Raw genomic sequence first — 21,273 nt, 5'->3', positions numbered from 1 at the left:
GACTCATGGTCAAGCCCATCCAGCTTACTTGGAGACGTCCAGACCAGAGAAGAACTCAAAATACAACACACACACACACACACACACACACACACACACACACACACACACACCCCAACCAGTGTCCAAGGAGAATGATACCCAAGGTTATCTTCTTGTTTTGCAGGTATGTACACACTTATGTGTGTGTACTCCCCCACCCCAACTAATGAATTTAGGGGATGGAAATTGGACTGGAAAATTCCCCTAGAAATAACAAAATCATTTCTACAGTTCAGCTCTAACATTCCTTCACGATCCTTTACCTGAGTTAGTTTGAGTTGACAACTTTCCCAGGCAGAACCACAGTGGACAGTCATTAACAAAGAAAGGAACCAGACTGAAAGTTAAACTCTCCTGGGTGGAAGTCCCAAAGGGGGATGAAGAGCAAAAAGACTAGCGAAACACCAAATAGGTCACATGCCCAACTCCTACCCAATTAGTGTCACCCATACTGATGAGCAGTCCTCACAACAAGGGGAGAGGTACAGCCTGGTGATGTCAGGATGTGACAGTGGGGGGCAGAGGCACCCACTGCAGCAGTGGGGAGGATTTGGAGTCCACTAGCTGAAGCAGAGCAGGACAGCAGTCCTGGGAACCAGCACATGGACAACATGTGGACCACAGCATTCTGGACATCAGGGAGTTTGGAAGCACTGCACCAAGGATCAATGTCTATATGACGAGTGTGTCCTGCTTACATTATCTCTCCACCAAATAAGAATCTGAGTCTGGAAAGGATTCGGAGCTCAGAGGGGTTCTGTGTGCACAGCACACACATCCCAATCAACTATGTGCCTGCCAACTTCGGAAAAGTGGTGACTACCAAAAAATGGTCTTGAAGGGGTAAAGGAGCCCATGGAAGTAGACACAGACTGCAGGCATTGCACTCGTGGGTGCTATTGTGGTCCCACATCCCAACCCCTCCTCTGACACCTGGATCTCTGAGTATGGATCATGATAGGCAGAATTATGGCTGGAAGGTGGAAGCAGGGGCAGGACCCAGAAGCTTCCAGTAGCTCTAAAATCTTTTTAATCCAGATACCTGGCCCATCTCCTCTTCTATTCGAGAGAGACTTTTTCTGAGCTGATGTTTCCTTGCTTGGTGTCCTTGAGCAGGGCTGGAAGCCAGGCCTCCCTTCCCTCGGGTATTTTCAAAATCAGAGCAAATCACGCTACCCGTATATTTTTATCTAGTTCAAGTGAATATTGAAGGTGGCCATGAAAGAGAAGAAATGGGAAAGAGACATCCCCAAGAGGGCCTCCCTCAGAAGGGAGGCAGGAGTGGAGGGGCCTAGAGGGCTTCTTGTAGGTAGGCTGGTTGGCCGCCATGCCACTATGGGCAGGAGATGAAGGCTTGGGAGCAAAACAGGAGTGATGGTCAGAGCTTGGATTCCACTTCCCATTGGAAGCATCTCTCTCCATCTTTCTCCCTCTCAGCCTCACGCTCTTCGTAGCCAGAACAGGGCAGGTGCAAGCACAGGCCCGGAGGGCAAAGCATCAGGACCTGCTGTCTTCGACCTCCCATCTGCGCACTCTCAAGCTGGTGCCCGGAGTCCTTGGTGAGTCTTCAAAGCAGCCCATGTTTGCTACCCACTGGAACGTAAGAAAAGACATGTCCTCTGCTTCGGCATCGCCTGCATGATGCCACTTGGCAGCCCTTCAGGATTTTATGACAAATAGTAATGAATAATTAACTAATCATTTGAGCGGCTACCAAAAGCCTGAAGACAACAGCATTGCCTCTGCCCAGCACCACCCAGAGGGACCTTGACAGTACTCCTCTCTTTATAAGGGCTGGCCAAGACTCGCGTTCTCTGATGCCTCCTGCCAGACCAGCGGGAGACATATCAGTCTTCCTAGATTCTGCTTGTCACCAGGCTATTCACATGAGAGGGACACAGATACAGCCAAGTGTTTCTCAATTCTGCCACACTTCTCTGTTACGGATCAGAGTTTTGGGGGCCCATAAGCTCTGGAAGCTTCACTAAGTAGGCATCCCCCCCTGAGAGTGAAGAGGGACATTTGGCACTGTCTGGTGACATTTTGATCAGCACAATTGGGAAATGGGAGTATTGTTGCTATTGGCAACTAGTGGGCAGAAGCCAGAGATGCTGTTCAGCATCATACAGCACACAGGACAGACCTTGACAACAAAGAGCCAGCTCGCCTGGATGTCCACCCTGCTGCAGAGTGACAGAAGGATGTGCCACTCTACCAAGCCCCCATGTGAGGCCCAGACCAAAGAAACTTGGGCTCCCTCGAGTGGTGACTAACACTATGACAGCCAGGAAGTGCCCCTAGTTACGAGAAGTGTGTGTGTGTGTGTGTGTGTGTGTGTGTGTGTGTGTGTGTTTCAAATAAGTCATTTTGCCCATCACAAGATGTGCTTCAGTTAATGGTGACAGCAATTTTGATGAATCATTAATGAGTCATTTTCTTCTCTCCATGTTGTTAATATGAGTGCAGGAGTCTTTGCACTAACAGTGAATTTCCCTCTGATTAGTGGGAAACGCGTCCTTCCCACTTAGAGTGGTGCTTGAGTGTGAATCTGTGGGATTTCTTTCTTTCTGTCTGTTTTTCCTAAGTGGAAACCAAGCGCTCCCATCATACTCTCCTGTCTCCCTTTTGGAAAGAGAATTAGAAGGAGTCCAGGCTAGACGGCTCTCACAGATGATCCTTCCACGACTTTCCCCAAGGGGAGAGGACACGGGGTGGGAGGTAACTGGACAGTTCTGTTTATGAATCTGTGACCCAGAATCAGAGAAAGTTGTACAAATGTCACCAAAGGCTCTGCACGCATGACTTGGCAGTCCAACCAAGAAATCCTTTTTCATGGATTAAAATGTGGCTGACCTTCATAGTTTACCTGGTAGCCTAGAATCACGTCAGTCCCGTGCTCATAATAACAATGATGACCATACCTATTGACTGAGTGCCACATGACAGGCACGGTGTCCTGTTTATTAACTTGTCATTCCTCGCAACAACCATAGGAAGTAATGTTACTGTGTTCTACAAAGGAGGGGCTGGAGACATCATGAGGTCGGGAGGACAGTGTATTAGTTAGCTTTTTCATGGCTGTGACAATATGCCCGGCAGAAGCAGTTTCAGGGAGAAGAGATCTAACTGGCTCTTGGTTTCAAAGGGAAAGCATGGTGCAAGGAGCCGCTCTGTCTGTGGTGGAGGGAGCTTGTGGTGGCGTGAACCTAGGAGTCAGGAACAGCAGCTCTGCCTATGGAGGCCAGTCTTCCCACTTGGTGACATGCTGCAGAGAATGGAACCAGAAGCAGTGTAAAGGACTTCCTCTAGTGATCCCCCTACCCCTCACTGAGGAGCTATGGAGAGCTGGTATTTCTGAGGGATGGTGAGTCAGTGTTCTTTAAGGGTACAGCCCCAGGTAGCGTGACCCACACTCCAGTGGATGGTCCCAAACCCGAAATGTGATGGGCAGCATGACTTGGACTCAATGTGTTATTTAAAAGAAAAAGAGGACACAAAATTGGTGAATGGTAAGGAAGCGGGGTGGATCTGAGAGGAGTTAGGGAGAATGAATAAGATCAAAAGTACATTGTATGAAATTCTCAAAAATAAAAATACATTTAGAAAAGATTGATGACTTAAAGTCAAGAATACACATTTTCTATTTCTTTAAGTCAGCTTTAATAATGTCATAGAGGTATAATGCAAAGCAAATAATTTTTTAAATAGGTAGGGCATTAAAGTATGCATCCAGTGGTTGGGGCACTTCTTCAGAAGGAGCCTGGTATGGCAGGAACTCCAGAGTATCCCTGGGAAAACTTACAAACAAGATGATGTGGAAGGCATGTCCCCTGAGAAGTTACTGTCATTGAGACTGCAGTTTTTTGAGGAGTCCCAGTCATGTAGCTTTGTTTTGGACATGTTTCAGGAGAATACATTCAGAGCAGACAGAAAAGCAGACTGAAGGCTTGGGGTTCTGTATCATGGTAGTCACTAGCTTTACTCCATTGCAGACTTCCTAAGCACAGCATTTTGAAAGAGAATGAGTCCTTTCCAGGGGCCTCTGCACTGGACCAGTCCTTTGATGTTGCCATCTAGCAGTGTGCACCTTTGGCAGACATGCAGAAAAGCTGTAGTCAGCTCACTCATCCCCAGGATGCTCACTACCGTGCATCTCTGCTGGTGTAATGGATCACTGACATTCACCCTCTTTGCGAGTCCAACACCATCTCCTCTCTGAGGGCGAGGCTGCTGCAACACCAGGTCACAGCTTCCATCTCTATCCAAGCTTAGTGTCCTGGCTCATCAGCATTTCCCGTACATATCTCTAGCTGCCCTTGGCTGAAGACTCTGTAACTCTTCATTTATTTATCTAACTTCTGGACTAGACTCCTGGAGGAGCTAAGGGCTTCCAGTGCAGCACCAATACACTCCCCCGGGTCAACCTTCCCCCGAAGACGGCTCACCCTTCAGTCTTTCCTTCTTACATTTTTTTTAAAAAAAAACTCCCCAAATTGTATTTCTCAGAAGCAGGGTGTGTGGCTTTCCCCAACCTGTGTCCTCTTTCCCGCCTGTTCTGATGGAATCTGCAGTGTGATTTGGTGACATCTCTCCCGAAGTCTCTAATCAACCCATCCTGTGCATCCTGGAGGACTCCTGGGTCTTCCATTTTCAGTCTCACAAGGCTGTTCTCGATCTTTCTCTCAACATGTCCAGTCCTTTCCTTAAACTTGGGAGAAAAGTTATTTTCACTGATTTAAGGACCTGCCTGCCAGCCTAGGTAGCTAAGATCATAGGACATTTTGCTGTACTTCTGCTAAGCAAGTCAGCCCACATCTCATCAGGATGTGCTGACTTCATTCAACTTTCAATCCTGAGTAAGCAGATGTCTTAGCCTTTTTATGGGGATTCTCCTTGGCATCATTAGAACCAGAAATGATGATGGGCTTAAGGTAAAAGCCACAGGTGATAATATGGGTTAGTACCCCTGGGTGACTCTTACAGGCTGAAGTAATGTGTGAGCAGGATTGTGTTCCTTCCAAAAGGCTTAGAGAAGAGTCCATCTCTTTTAAGTTTCCAGAGTCAACAGCCATCCCCTTGCCTTTTGTCATGTTCAAAGCTAGTGACATCAAATCTCTCTCTGAGCATTTTTCAGTGGCCGTCTTTCTAGCTTAGATCTTATTTTTTTTATTATTACTTTTAAATTCCTTTAGCAACTATACCCATAAACACCTTAGTGGATCTTGTTAGACTTAGTCCTGAGTAGTTGCAGGGATTTTTTAAAAGCTATTTTTAATTTAAATTATTATCACAATTTTCACATCTATTGGTTTTGTAGAAACTGTATAATCATCTGAATATTAACATTTCAGGAACTGCTGTGGTCAGACTTGGCAACAAATGAATGTGACATTTTCTGTGCCTTTGGGAACTGCTGCCAGACTTTTGAACATGGTTATAACTAAAAGCAAAGTTAAACAGCATACCAACCGCTATAGCCTTGCGCTGGAATCACCAGAGAGCTAGCTCTGGTTATCTGGGAATGTTGTTTTGTCATGCACCAGGACTCCCAGTCCTAGTGGTCAAGAATGTCTCACTTTTAGGGGCCGGGAATTTCTCTCAATTAAAAACACTAAGAACCAAGGCTGTAAAGCCCATAGGCCAGCCATTCTCTGGTGGTCACTGCAGACCACCAGAGAGGAATCAGCGGTTTGTGGCATGGAATCTGGGTTAGCCACTACAAACCAAAGGGTGTATTTTTGCTTCAGGCTGAAGCACTGGTTATATATGAATTTTTACCAGTGTATCTCACAAATGCTTGAAAACATTTATATTCTGATAACCGTTCACCCAGGTGTCTTAGCGTGTCCCAATCAGTTTTCATTTCCTTTGGTGTTCTTTTAGAGATGTCCGCAAAACCCCAGAAGAAATCATCCGGAAGATATAGTCATGTGACTCACTTGGGCCCAGGTCTCTCTTTGCTGTTGTTACCCCCAGGATAGCAATGGACTATCCTGGAAGACATCTTAATGGTTTGGGGTCCTATCTTTGTACTTTCTCCTCCAGTGATCCTCCAGCACCCACTAAGATCTGACTGCGGTTGCCACAGCCTGTGTCCTGTGGGCTGCTTGGGACCAGAATCGCCATCTAGAAGAAGTGAAAGTGGGTGGGGATGGAGCAAAACAAGCATCAGAAGCGCTTCTGCGAGGAAGCAGGCCTGATGTGCTGCCAGGGCTACTGCCTGCTGCTGCTGCTGCTGAGGGCTGACCTGTGAGGTTGTGTGTGCAGCCAAGAATGTCAATATAGGGCTGTGTTTGGGATGTGCATCTATCGGGCAATGGCCTGTCCTGTTGTCAAGTCCTATTTGTTTGTTTCTTTTGATTATTTTTTCCCTCCATCTATGTCTCTCTTCCAGTGTGACTTCATTGATGGAGTTCTTCAACAGATTCATTTATTTATTGTCTCTTTGCTATTTACAGTCCCCTCGAGGAAATCACTGTCTATTGAGAGGTGGGAGAATGAAGTATCCATCACCAAGAAGTGAGGGACAGCCAGAGAGACTGAGTGATGTGGTGCGTTGCTGGACATCCAGAATATTATATTTATCCAGCTTTGGAGGGTCAAGGAGACATGCTTTTGATTGACTGAGGATGCAGAGAGAAAAGGAGAGAGGGGGTGAGATCCTGAAGCCAAAGGGACAGGGGAAGAGGCCCAAGCTTAAGTAAAGGTCTGTTGTGGAGATCAGTTCTTAAAGACAATATCGAATTCAGGAAAATGGAACAAAATAGGAAAGGGAATGAGAAGCAAAGATGGAGTAGCGAGGTGCAGCCAGGCCAACGACAGTGAAGTCATTTATACTAAGGAAACTGAAGATTATTTTTCTGAGTTAACAGGGAACAATGAAAAGATCTAAAGTAGAAAGATGACATTAGCAAATCTGTGTTCTAGAAAGTGCCATCTAATTGTGGTGCTGGAAACGAATTATTTTACATGCTCATGTATTTAAAATGTAATTATTATAATTACATATAATAACATATAATAACATGATAACTACAGAAAATATTTTAGTTAGTTTGATATCAGGTTTGAGGTTTTATGTCTGTGTTGCTCTGTTTTCAAGACAGACATATATATCAGTCTCAGCAGTGGATGTAACCCTCTTTCAAAAAGTGTTGACACAGACCAGTTTTAGCTGAACTTACATTTTAATTTTGTGAATAAGGAACATATTAAAATAATTCAAAATTCAAGAAGTACAGAGAAGACACAGTGAAGGCTGTAGCTTCTGTCTGTTTGTCCAGACACCAGCTCCTCTCCCTGCAATCACCATCCTTCCTAGCTCCTGGATGTTCTTCGGCAGAAATTTTATACGTATAAAATTGTGCATTTGTGTGCTCTTTAGCGTCTTTTTGAGCACCAGTGCACATTTTTTTTAACCTGTTCTCTTTCCCGTGTGACTTTGGCATGGATATCTTTCTATGTCAACCTTTACAAGCTTCTTATTCACTGTCATGGCTGCATAGCACGTGGTATGGACCAGCTTGATAAGTCACATAGTCCTTTTCTAATGGACATTCAGATCACTCCCCAACTTTTGATTTGTCAAACAGTTCTGCAATTAATAATGATGCCACTGTCATTTCTCACATGAGCAGCTGCATCTGTAGGATAAATCCTCCAGAATGGGATGGCTGGAGCCGAATATGCTGTTCAGTAATTTTGATTGATATGGCCAAATTGCCCTTCATTGAACTTGTATCAGTTTACACTCCCACCAGAAATGCACAAGTTTGTCAGCGCGGTATGTCCTCCGATACTGGGATTTCTGCAGTTTAGTTCGTGGGGACAATATTACTGTACTTTCATTTTAAATTGCATCTGTGTGTTCGAAGCGAAGCTCAGCACCTCTCCTTGTGAACAGTCAAGTGAACCGTCTTGTTCGCTGAACTCTATTCTTACTCCGTTCTCACCTTCCTAATAGGTCATTAATAAAGACTGAATTGGTCTTTTAAGGACTTTTATAGAAGTTCTTAAGATATTAAAAATATCAGTCATGTCTGTGATGGCATTGAATGAATACCTTTTTCTGAGTTTGTAATTTATCTTCGTCGTTGGCTTTTTCAAAAACTTTTTGGTTACATTTTTAAAAATGCCGCGCGGGTGTGCATGAGTGAGGGCAGCAAGGCAGCCACGCAGAGGCCAGAGGATGATTTGGGGAGGTTAGTCCTCTCCTTCCGTACTGCAGGTCCAAGGGATCAGGTTTCCAGGATGCTTGCTGGATGCCCTATTCACTGAGCTGTCCCTCCTTGTCTGTTTTCAACTTCTTTTGGGTTTTATGTATCTCTAAATATTAATATGTTTGTAAACATGTATACTTAACTTATATTTGATTATTTTTCTTTTTTGTATTTTTAAAACTTTTTATGGTATTACTATAACTTTTTGTGAAAAGGTTTATTTTTAAGTGGTTGAATTTAGGCCTTTGGATTCTGTTACAGTTTTAAAAGTCTTTTCTAATTCAAGATTATGAAAAACACAGTCATTGCCTCCTTGACTTTGGCTACATTCCACCATCAATACTTGACAGTTTCTAATCTATAGAAATGATCACATGGTTAGACATGTGTGCTCACAGGTAATATTTGGTGTTTGTTCTGCTGCAAGACGTGAAGTCAAGTCCAATTTAGTGATGTGTGAAGGGGCCTGGAGAGGTGGCTCAGGTGGTTAAGAGCATTTGCTGCTCCTGCAGATGACCTGGATTCAGTTCCCAACACCGACATGGCAATTCACAACAACCTGTGACTCCAGTGATACCCTCCTCTGACTGTCAAAGGCTGCTGCACACATGTTGCACACATGCAGACACTTGGGTTCACACATCAGTTAAACAAATCTCTAACATTTTGCAGGTGCTGACCCGACTGCATGACTCTTCTCTTCCCACTGACTGTGATGTCCCCTCTGATCCTACCCTTGCAAAGGCTTCTGATGTTCAAGGCTCTCCTACTGCTCTCCCTGCCCATTCTAGCTTTCAGTCCTCTGCTCTCTCCTGGCTGTTCTTCTTTGGGTCCTCCTCTCTATCCTTATGCTTGCCTTTCATCTCTTGTTCTGTGCTAGGAATCAAAGCCAGCGTCTTGCTCATGCTGGACCGGAACTGCATCACTGAGCCCCGCCTCCGGCACCCCCACCCACCCACACTTTTATAAAGGTACATTTTCTAAGCTCATTTCTTCACTGCTTGCAACTTCTTGGATCAGAAATCTTAATGTCCTGAGTGGATGCTGCCATTGGACTAATGGGCCTCATATGTCTTCCCCATTTGCTCCTGTCCCTGAATGTCCCTAATCTGTGCATTGTCTTTGCTTTCTTCTCTTCTCGGACACCCTCCTCTGTAAACTAAAAGCCTTACTAACAAAGCCTTGAGGAATCGGGTTTCTGCCCAGCCAGATCCTCCAGGGAATCTAACAGCCTGGCCTGACACTCCATGTCCCTCTCCCTTCCATGAAATCACAGCTTCATCCTCCATAGTAAGCACTGAATTATTCATGACTTTTATTACTCTACACATATTTAACCTGAGTGACTTGGGTTTCAAAAGTAGATAATTAAACATTTGATTACATTATATTAACCCCCAGGTCTTGGTGGTTGACACCATGATGCACACAGGTTTGTATTCCTTTGGACTTGCACATTCCTTAAAATCTTGTGTGTGGGGGTCAGACATCTCCATCTATTCATTCAGTCTGTTACCAAATCTGTCTTGCAGATCTGTGTGCACCAGGCGCTGAGAATCATCAGGCATTTACATCCAGCAAAGCTACGTTAACTATCAATAACCAACAGCTCCATTTGTAAGGGTTGCTTGTATCACACATCTGTCTTCACTCAGCTCTGTCTGTGCTACACAACTTCGCTTCAGGACCCATTTCCTTCCTGGCGAGAGGATCAGCTCTGTCTGTGACATGCTGGTCTCAGGGAACACAGAATTAAAATATTCATATTTATCAGGTTATCTACATCTAAAATCAACAAAGTAATCTCAAAGATTTAGTATTCCACAAATTCTTGTTAGCATGATTTCCCATAGGACAAGTCAGAGATAAGCTCAGCTATACATTGTTATGATGTCAATTTCTGTGGTTTGGGATGACACCTTTGTACAAGTAGCGAAGTGTACCTTTATATTAACAATCTGGCTACAGATGTCTCATAGAAGTATATATATATACATATATATGTGCATATATGTATATATATATATATACTTGAACAATATGTATAATATATGTTGTACTTTCTTTTCTCTGAAAACAACACTGTTTTCAAAAGAAGTAATTATGCAACCAGGGAATGGTTTGATCCCTTCAGGTGGGAATGCATCTTTATCCCAAACATGTAATTATTAGATAACTTCCAGGTCCCTAAGATGATATTACTCTCAATCATTTACTGAGATATAAATGAATAAACTAATAATGGCGCTGGGGTCTTAGTCCTGCCGTCTTAACGGATGCTTCAGAGGAGAGCCTTTATAACTCCGTCTCCCCACCATATGTCTCTGTTGACATTAAAGAGCTTAGTTCCAAATGAGTCGGCTTCATTCAAGCATCTTAATTCAAGAGTGGATGATTAGATCTCAAGCTAAAAATCTGTTAGGATGGAAGCACTCATATTTGTGAAAGGTATTAAGAGAACAGCCAAGTGTGGCTGCAGATCAATCTTCCTTATCTCATAGTAGGTTGACAAAAAATAATCTTATTTGATCCTCAAATGGGTTACAGACTAACTCCTTGCTCAAATTAAGCACGGGACAAGAAATCTACCCAGGGTTTGTTACATGACCCCCACACGAGGCTGATTCAAATTGTATCTTTTGCTGGCACTCTAGAGATTCTGTCCCCAAGCAAGCAAAGTCTGAGAGGTCCAAGTATCTTTTACATGTTTAAAAAAATGTCTGAAGAAGCTTCTGATAACAGGAACCCACCTCCTTAGGACCCACCCTGCGCATCACCAAGTGGTAGGCTTGCATGACCTCAGCCTCTCACAATAAGCCCTATGCTGCCAAGCAACCCATATGAGTAGGAACAGACAAACCACACCACACGCATTTTCAACCCTTTTGAGAAAGCATGGGCTGATATGAATAAAACCCAGCGATATGATGTTTTTCCTGCTTTTATTTAGCCCCATGTGTGGTCCTAACTAATAGGATTCACCCCCATCTCCTCCCCTCTTCCAGCTAATTTGCTCTAGTCTCTGTGTAATCCCGTCATCAGCAGGGCACAGGGATCTTCATACAGGGACTGTGAAAATCATTGGATAACCATCTGCCTAATGTTTTGGCAGATATCTGTTTAAGTAACAGACTGCTGCCATGTCGGGATGCTTCATCAGGACTAGGCCGGTCTACTAGGGATGGGGAAGGGTGTCAATTGGCAGGACTGAGATCTCCTGGTTACATTTTGACAGGTGACCTGATAGGCTCTGACTCTACGACTCGTGAAGAAAGGAAGACAAGATCCATCTATCATGATATGATTTCAAAGGCACCTGTTAGCTTCCTCCTTCTCCTCCCTCCCTCGCTCTCTCCTCTTTTCTATTTCTTCCTTCCTTGTTTCTTTCCCTCACCCTCCTCACCTTCTTTTCTTGTTTCTACCCTTTTTTTCTATTTTTATATGAAAATATTATGGAGATAATGACCCCGAAAGGAATGGCTTTAATTAAAGTGGAGATTTTTAGTAGCATAGACCTCCATCTGTATAATCTTTTCTTCTGGTTCCCGTCATTGACGACAGCTACTTTATTGCTCTTTAGAAACATTGACAACTATGAATGAAAAAGAAGAAGAAGAAGGGATGTTTTGTAAGAACCAGGATGAGCCAGGAATGGTGGCACACACCTGTAATCTTAGCTCCAGGGAGGACAGAGGCAGGAAAATCACCACAAATATGAGATCAGCCTAGTCTGGGCTGGTGTTTTGTACTTCAATGTCAGTGAAGGTTTAAAACAACCTTGAGTCAGTTGAAGCTAACCCAGTTACACCGACTCGCTCTAGAATGTTCGGCAGATATTTGGATACTGACCATCTATTTGACTAAAACAACAAATTACAGTTAATGTATTTCAGTCTGACATGGTATTGTGTTGTTGCTTTAAAAAAAAAAAACTACTTACCTCTTCCATATACATCCTTCTAAAATCTTTGTCTTCTAAAGGTAGATATTAACTTGGCTGAGTCAGTACTGAAGCTGGGCAAGGGTGCATAAAGGACCAAGACTGCTGCTAGTTTTGTATATGATTAAACATGCTTTACAATAAAATTTAAAAGAAGAAAAATTATTATAAAATGTATCATGTGTACAAAGATGTAATAAAGAATATTTTAATAAACAATTACCTATCCACTAACCAGCTAAAGATTTAAAACATATCAAGGTACTTGAAAAAAAAAAAAAAACCCTAACAGCTTTATACTCTTTTATGTTGCCTCCATTATCCAGCTGTGTTTGTGGGGTCCCACTGGGGGAGTAGCTGCTGGTGTCAACTCATTAAAATGAGTAACACCTCACATGTTCACTCCAGCTGGCCGAAGTGGACCTGGCTTCAGGCTTCACTGTGTTGCCATGGAGATACCTCGGGCTTGAGAATCAAAAACACATGGGCTAAAATCCCTGCCTTAAACGCAGTTGTGAGACCCTCAGCAGGGTGCCAGACTTCTTCAAGTTCCATGACCTCATCTATAAAAAATATGATTAGTGACACCAACCTTGAAAATGCAGCTGAAGGATTACAATGTCTGTGAATTGCAGAGCCATCATCCAGAGAAATGAAGCTGTTTCAATTGAGGTTTTCATATGTATTTCTGAGTAGGCGATAAGCAAAGACCTGGTGGCCAGATACTCAAACAAAGCCCAGTTTGCTGCTTGCTTAAGATAATCATCTCCTGCAAAGTGTTCGAGTGACATTGAAGACTGGAGAGGACAAGGTCAGGACAGGTGTAAGATTGGAGGGGGGGGGGAGGTCTGATTTCAGGTGGGTTTTTGGTTGGAATTGGGGAAAGTTTATAGTAATTATAAAGACTAAGTAGAAACAGAATGGGCAGAGTTTCAAAGTAGAGAATAATTCATCTCTGCACCCACCAAGCATCACAAGAAGGGATTGTGAATGGAAAAACAATGAATGTATTTGAGGGAAGTTTTTTTTTTTTTAATGAAAATATAATTATATCATTTCTCCCTTCCCTTTCCTTTCTCCAGTTTCTTCTGAGTACCTTTCTTTCTCCCTGTCAAAGTCATAGTCTCTTTTTTAATTGCTCTTGCTATGTAAATATAAATGCCTAAATATACAAATATAAACTGTTCAGTCTATTTGGTGTTACTCGTATGTATGTGATTTCAGGGCTAACCACTTGACTTTGGGTAACCAATCAGGGAGCTTGTAGCAGGCTTTCTTTGGGCCACCAACCATCTCCCAAATCATGACACAGAGACTTCGTATTAGTTATGAATGCTCAGCCTTATCTTATGCTTGTCCCGCTAGCTCTTATAACTTAAATTAACCTGTTTCTCTTCATCTATGTTTTGTCTTGAGGCTTTTTACTTTTCTTTCATTCTGTATGTCCTACTCTGTGTCTGTCTGTCTGGTAGCTGCTTGGCCAACCCCAGAAATCTCCCTCTCTTTATCCCTTGTTTTCTCCTCTTGTTCTCTCTTGAGCCTAGATTCCTCCTTCTACCTATTCTCTTTGCTTACCAGCCCCACCTATCCCTCTACTGCCTAGCTATTGGACATTCAGCTTTTTATTAGACCAACCAGGTACCTTAGGCAGGCAAAGCAACACATCTTTACATCATTAAACAAATGCAGCATAAACAAATGTAGCACATCTTTACATAGTTAAAGTAATATTTCACTGGCTGGGTGGTGGTGGCACACGTCTTTAATCCCAGCACTCGGGAGGCAGAGCCAGGTGGATCTCTGTGAGTTCGAGGCCAGCCTGGGCTACCGAGTGAGTTCCAGGAAAGGCACAAAGCTACATAGAGAAACCCTGTCTCGAAAAACCAAAAAAAAATAAAAAATAAAAAATTAAAAAAAAAAAGTAATATTTCACAGCATGTCCCCCTTTTTGTCTAAATGAAAAGGAAGAGTTTTAACTTTAACATAGTAAAACTATATACAATAAGAACAGTTAGAAGTAAGAAACATTTACAATATCCAGTCCATTTCTATTTGGCAAATGTGGAGAAATTACTCTGTTATCTAGTCTATCTTGATGAGTTCAAAGCTTTGTGCTTAATTTATCTTCTATCATAACTAAGGAAAACTGTAAGTATAACTATTTAGTCTTCAACTCCATCAAAGACCCCAGAAGGATATAATATTACCTAAGTAAACAGGAAGTCCAGAGCAAACAACTTCCAAAATGACAGAGACATCTGGCTACTTGGGACAGTCACTCAAGGTTTCTCTGAAATGTTGGGGCATCCATCTTTGGCCTATAGACCTAGAATATCTAGCAGACTTTTCTATGAAGTAAGAATTTTGAAGGACTGTCTTGCTTTGTCTTGGCAAAGTTCAGCAGTCTTTTTCCTTTGTGTCCTGCAGAGTATCTGGCAGACTTTTCTATGAAGCAAGAATTTTAAAGAACTGTCCTACCTTGTCTCAGCAACATTCAACAGTCTTTTTCTTTCATGTTCTGCTTGTCCAGTTTGTACAGCATACTGTCATTAGTCAAGGCAAGAGTGGTTTCTGGCCCAAATGGCTAGCTTTGCCACAATGAAAGCAAACTCCATATGGAGGTTCTTCGATGCCCATCAGTCTTTTATAAAGTAGAGTGGTACTGCCAGGAGCAGATGTGTCTCACTGTCATGAAAGATCTTAGGTTATTAGCCATCTTAAATGCTATATTCTGTAGGTCTCTGAAGTGTTTAAAGAACATCTGTATATCTAAAATATATCTGTTTAACCTTGCAAACATATCTAACATGACTACAAGTTTGATTATTATAGATGACTAACTACAAACATGCATTTCTTAATTACACATTATATTTTTAAATGAGCTGCATAAGCACAATACCTTAAACAAGAGTATAAACATACATACAGTGTGACAAAAATAACTTTAAATTTGTATCAATATACCAAAATCCATACCAATGTAAAATATTTGAGATTAATAGTTGTCTTTTTATCCTATATTCCTAGATCCCCCTTAAATGATGACAAACATCCATAACTCACTGAATGACCAAAAAACCACCCACCCTACCTTTGGGAATGTTGGTGTTATATTCTCTAAACTGCTTCCTGTTGTTTGAGGATGATGGCATCTTTGGGAACCCTAAGAAAGTTGAGATAATGGTCAAGTTCTAGAAAAACTAATTGTAACACTATTTCTTTATGTCTGTAGTCAAAATTTTCAGGAGGTCTCCTCTAATCAAACCTGGTCTCTATTAACCTTGAAGGAATCCATAGCCTTTCATTTCTTCTGGAAACAAAAGCATAACCTCTCCCCCAACACAATACATTTTCTGAATTGCATTTTAAAGTTAAGACATCCCTAAAGTATGTAGGCTGGTTTAATTCAGCAGTCCTTTTTCTAATCCAGTGTCTCTCAGCAGCTGTTGTTCACTCATCATCATTCAAAAAATTCAGAGTCAACACAAAACCATACAAGATCCAGACTCCTTGTGTGTTTCCCATTTTTACATGGTGTTTTTTTCTTTTTATATTACTTTACCCTCTCTTTAAAGACTTTACTTAATTATTTATAAATGATTTATTTTTTTTCTATGACTATCTATACCCATTTTCTTTTCTTTCTTAAGCCTACTCACACTTTTAAACACACTGTAACCTGTTTAGGTTTTTCTTCCCCCATCTGGACCTGTCTCTACTGTCTTTACTTTAACCTTTTCTGACCACATGAGCCAAATCTTAAACTGCTAAGCAGCTTTGTGCTGGTGGCTGGCTCCATCCTGCTGGGATCCATGAGAGCTGAGCTTTATGCCCTGTGAGCCTGGCTGAGAGCTGTGTTCAACTGGGAGCTGCATTCAACTGACCCAGCTCTAGGAAGTTAGTGCCCACACTGTGGCAGACATTTTTACTTAGCTTTTTGTTCCTACTTAACGTGATTGCTACTCAAGTGCTCATTTTACAGCAGAGCCTCTTAAAGGAACTGTAACTTCACATAGTTAAAGCAATATTCCACAACATGAGTTCATCCCTGTTTCTCCAGATCTCAGCATTTCTTGATTACCTGTAGTTCTTTGATTAGGGATGGGCCATATGAGATTTCCCTGTCCATGTTAGTGTGTCTGTTGGTGTTGTCCTTGTTTGGGTCCTATTTAGGCAGCTATATTGTTGAGATATCATAGATGAAGATTCTTTGTCATTTCTAGAAGACACGCTATCACAGCAGATCTCTGGTCCTCTTCCAGTCTTTCTGCCCCCTCTTCAGAGATGTTCCCTGAGCCTTAAGTGTAGGAGTTAAGCTGGAGATGTAGCAACTGGGATTGGGTACAATGAGGGAGTTCTTGAAATAACCAATACTCTATTTTGCAACTTTAGTTTCCTGAGCAGGAGTTTCTTAGAAAAATAAAGTTCAGTCATGTTGATGTGAACAGAACACTGATAATCTGAGTGTTTAGACATGGTTTGTTCTCATATAGTGGGCTTCAAAAAATATTTTTAACTTTGATTTTCCAGCTGCAGTTGAACTGGGAATTTATAAGAATGTGTTTCATCAAAGTTAATGTGCTCTATGATGGTGTTTCTCTCACACATTCTTTGTCCTTTTTAACCTTCACATGTGGCCATTCCACAGCAACTTTATAATGCTACTGCGGCTTTCTGACATCAGGATTCAACTTTGCATGCACATTAAACTCACTGGGAAGGTTTTAGCCTTGACATCCACATTTCAGATCAACTAAAACAAAGTGCCTAGAGCGTGGTAAGTGTGTCTTGACTATCCCAGGAATTCCGTGTGCAGTTAAGTTTAAAACCACTTAAAGCAGAGCTAGAGAAATAAAACCGTGATGAAGGAAGAATAAGACTTTGTAGACCTTGACAGTAACTCCAACTGCTGAAAGCTAGAGGGACTTTCTAAAGCTGCTAAACTTGTTATAAATATTAACAATGACCCAAATGTTATATGCACACATCTGCATATAAGTTCATCAAACTTCTTAGGGAGTTGAAGTTTCATGGTTGCCACCTTTTATTATCTGTCCACCCAATTTCTTCTTCTTTACTGTCTTGCCACAGTGTTGTTCCTTTATTCAGCTTTAGCATCTACCCAAACCGGGAATAACCTTCTTTCTATGATTGACACACAAGTCTCTTCCCTACCCAGACAAGATTTCTGTGAATGTAGCCAAGTTTCCCAGAAGTTGGGATGCTGCACAAGCATAAAATCTTGAAGTAGAATAGTGAGAAACAGATCTTGATGGTATGGGAAGTCTGTTGGCCACCTCACCTGGTATACTCAACCATGCCTCCCTGCTTTCACGCTTCCACTTGGCCTCCTCTTTGCCCTTCTCTTTAGAGGGAATGACGTTCCTTCTATGTCTTCTACAGAGCATGCCGTTCATTTTCATTTGAATCCCCACTCTCAGCTTTGAGATATTTTTTCGAAGACTCATAAAGACCTTTGAGGATGAATCATATCTTTCAGAAAGCCCCTTTCCCTCTGGACTAGGTCCTTTAAGATGAAAAAGGAAGTATTGGAAAAAGGGTTACTGACACCCATGGAAATAGTGATCAGTTCTTCTTGATCTATTTTTGTGAACAGCTCAATCAACTCAAACACTAATTAAAATGTTCTCAGTTCCTTGGTCCAGTTAGTATTACCCCTTTACCCCACCATGGTAGATACTAAAGGAAACATATACTAAATGTATAAAACATGTTTTGGAAAGAATCAGCATAGTTAAGGCTGCAAGACAGACACATGTCACACAATTGAGTTATGACAGGAAAGGAATTGTGTGTCCAAGCATGTGTTTCAGTTATGATACAGGAAAGGAACTGAGTCTCCAAGCATGTGTTTCAGTTCACAGGCATTGAATTCGCTGTGATTCATATTCTCAGAGTGTGATGTTCACAAAGGATCAGGCTTTTGTCACTTTAGCTTATCCCATTTGTGTGTGTGTGTGTGTGTGTGTGTGTGTGTGTGTGTGTGTGTGTGTTTTCTTGATTAGATTTTATTTAGCTTCACTGTTCAGAAGACCAGAATAATATGAGTTACAGAACAGACTACTTCCCCCTCCAGAGCAAGTACCTGGATCAGCCTTCCTTCTGTGTACAATTAGAACTCAAATCTAATACAGAGTATGAAGAGCTCCATCTTAAACCCATGATGATCTCTCACTAAAGGAGAGGATATCAGCCCACAAAATGAGGTAACTGTTTTATCAGATAAATGTGAATTCCCTGTTTTACAAAATAGGGAATGTTAGAAAAATGCCAAATGTCACTAAAGTGAAGAGGCCACAAACCTGTGTGTCAAAGAGTTGAACATGTGGGTTAATGTGAACTAGAAATAATCTTGTCGTTTCTCCATATTCCAAGGGCTGTAAAGAAAATTTACTATGCTTAACCTTGATGCAAAGTGAAGGTAAGAGAACAATAAATTACCACTGAGAAAGTGTATCTCCTGTTATCTCAGATTTACTGCCTGAATCCACATTCCCTGAGTGGCTTGAAAAACCCCAAGCCAAGAACTTAATTGAGAGTGACCTGCAGAATACTTGTGCCATCAGAGGCTTGGTACAAACAAATGCATAGCCTTTATAAAGAACATATCTCCGTGCCAGACCCTAAGTAATTCTCATGAGTAAGAGTCCAAGAATATTGAGCATCCAACAATAAAAATCAAGGAAATAAGTCACCGTGCGCAATAACTTAAGCACAGCAAACACAGGCCCGTGAGGACTTCCTATCATTACAGTTTCAGACAGAGTATTTTCTTAAAAGAATGCATAATATATTTAAAGAGATACATTGTAGATTTGAAAACATGTGGAAGAAATAATGGATTATAAAATGACCGTGCATATTTTTAGAGAACTAAATTGAATTTCTGTGAATGCTGTATAACATTCCTTAATACACACACACACACACACACACACACACACACACACACACACACACCAACCACGCAAATCTGCCTTACTTAGATATAATAATAACATGTTGATTCTGCTACACACATGAGTAGACATTCTAATCAATTAGAGATGAGCACTAAGATATACTTTCAGAGGGAACTCCATTTCATTTGGAATTTTGAGCTCTCAAAGATTTGCTTTAAATTATTCTAAGAAAATTTTGTTGAAAGTGTGTAGTTTTGAAAAAATAAAATGATAATTATTCCTATTGCATAATTGACATATATTTTTCAATACTATTCCATTTACTCTTGCTTGTGCCTAATTTTTATGTAATCACAAGTTTATCGGAAGCAGAGAGTATATTTACCTAGCTAGCTTTGCCAACGACGTTGTACTGTTTATTAAAGCGAACTTTTGATCCGACCCTGAGGACTCCAAAGCAGGAGAACTGGCTCTGCCTCCTGCTCATCACTGCCAAGGGTGAACTCGCCAGGGCAGTGCAACTGTTCGGGCCCAGACCCAGGCCCACCCCAACACACACCTCATCTGTGATCTGCCGGAGCACAGGAAGGGATGGGTCCTGCAGACCCAAACCTGCAGGGTCTCCATGACACGGGGCAACAACAGATCTCCAAGAGGAGTCCCAGTGAGGGCCCTGCATCCATAGCGTAGCAGAAACCAGAGGCCTCGAACCAGACCAAGGACTCTTTGCATTGAACACTTGCAAGTAAAGATACATGGACGAAAGGGTTCACTGAGTGACTCACTGTGCCACACTACAGCTTCCATGAGGAGGTTCCCCCCACTGCCTTTTTTCTTTTCTATTTTTCTTTTAAATTTTATTGGGGCCAGGAGAGGTTGCAAGGGCAGAGGGTGGATATGTAGGGACAGGACATGAATGGGATTGAGATGCATGATGTGAAAGACACAAAGGATAAATAAAAAGAAAGTTAAAAAAGCAAACTTCTAAAGCATAATTTTAAAATACATAATTATTTTAAGTATTTCATATCATTTTACTGTACATGTGATATACATACACATTGTCACAGGCCAAACATAACGAGATGTTATATAGGAAGAAATGAAATGAGTAGGTTGATAGAGGCAATCTATAAAAATTATCCAGGAAACCACACAGAAAAATAAAGCAATGGTCACTAATGACAACAGAGATGTGGTATCTTGATCAGACTGGATAACATGTTTCACTGCAGTCCTAGAAGGATAGGAGAAGGACAATTAAGCAGAGACAGAATTTGAAGGGTTAATGATGGAGAACTTTCAGAACTGAAGAGGCATACCAATTCAAGTCAAGGAATTTTAGGGAGCAGTAAAATTGTGATCACGTGTGTCCAGTCCCTAAAACCAACAGAGGAAGGAGAGAACCAACTCCTGAGCATTGTCCTCCGACCTCTGAATACACTGTGGTTGGCATGCATGTACCTGCACTCATAAATAGACTCTCTCTCTCTCTCTCTCTCTCTCTCTCTCCTCTCTCTCTCTCTCTCTCTCTCTCTCTCTTAATAATAGTAAACAAAAATTAAACATTAAATACTTAAGAAGCCTTACCAATCCAAAATAGTCTAATTAAGATGAAGTCCATAGTTGGACACAACACAGTGTAACTAAATATGGAAGGAAAGTACGGAGCATAAACCAAACAACCCAAATTAAAATGAAGAATAGCCTTTTCAAGATCTGGGCAGCCAAGCCCCGCTCCTCCAGAGTAACTATGTCAGAGCAGTTTTCTTTGATTTTTTTCCCATTGTGTTTATAATTGTGGCTGTGTGTAGTCATGTGCACATGAGCACAGTTGCCTTCAGAGGGCAGAAGAGGGAATAAGATCCCCTGATGCTGGAGTTACAGGCAATTGTGAGCTGCCTGGTGTGGTGCTGAAAGCCAAACTCCAGTCCTCTGCAAAAGCAGAAGGTTTCTTCATGTTGAACGATCGATCTCTCCAGCCTGAGAGCAGCTTTCTTAGCAATGATGCTGGGTGAGAGCCAGACAGTTCTAGAATTCTGAAGGAAAGTACTTGGCAGCCTGGGATTCTAGGCTTATTGGAAATGTACTTCAGAAAGGAAGACAGGATCCCTACATTTTCAGACACTTGAAACGTGTTAGTTTG

General features: G+C 41.8%; 1 protein-coding gene across 5 annotated transcripts in view; it reads left to right on the top strand.

Annotated features, from left to right (window-relative positions):
- The window catches only part of Nfib (nuclear factor I B), a 419,841-nt gene that overhangs the window by 52,268 nt on the left and 346,300 nt on the right, over positions 1-21,273 (top strand). The window lies entirely within an intron of this gene.

The sequence above is a fragment of the Peromyscus leucopus genome, chromosome 2 (genome assembly GCF_004664715.2).
Source record: "Peromyscus leucopus breed LL Stock chromosome 2, UCI_PerLeu_2.1, whole genome shotgun sequence".
Taxonomy (NCBI): Eukaryota; Metazoa; Chordata; class Mammalia; order Rodentia; family Cricetidae; genus Peromyscus; species Peromyscus leucopus.
Note: the sequence above shows the minus strand (reverse complement) of the source record. Positions and strands in the feature narration are given on the sequence as shown.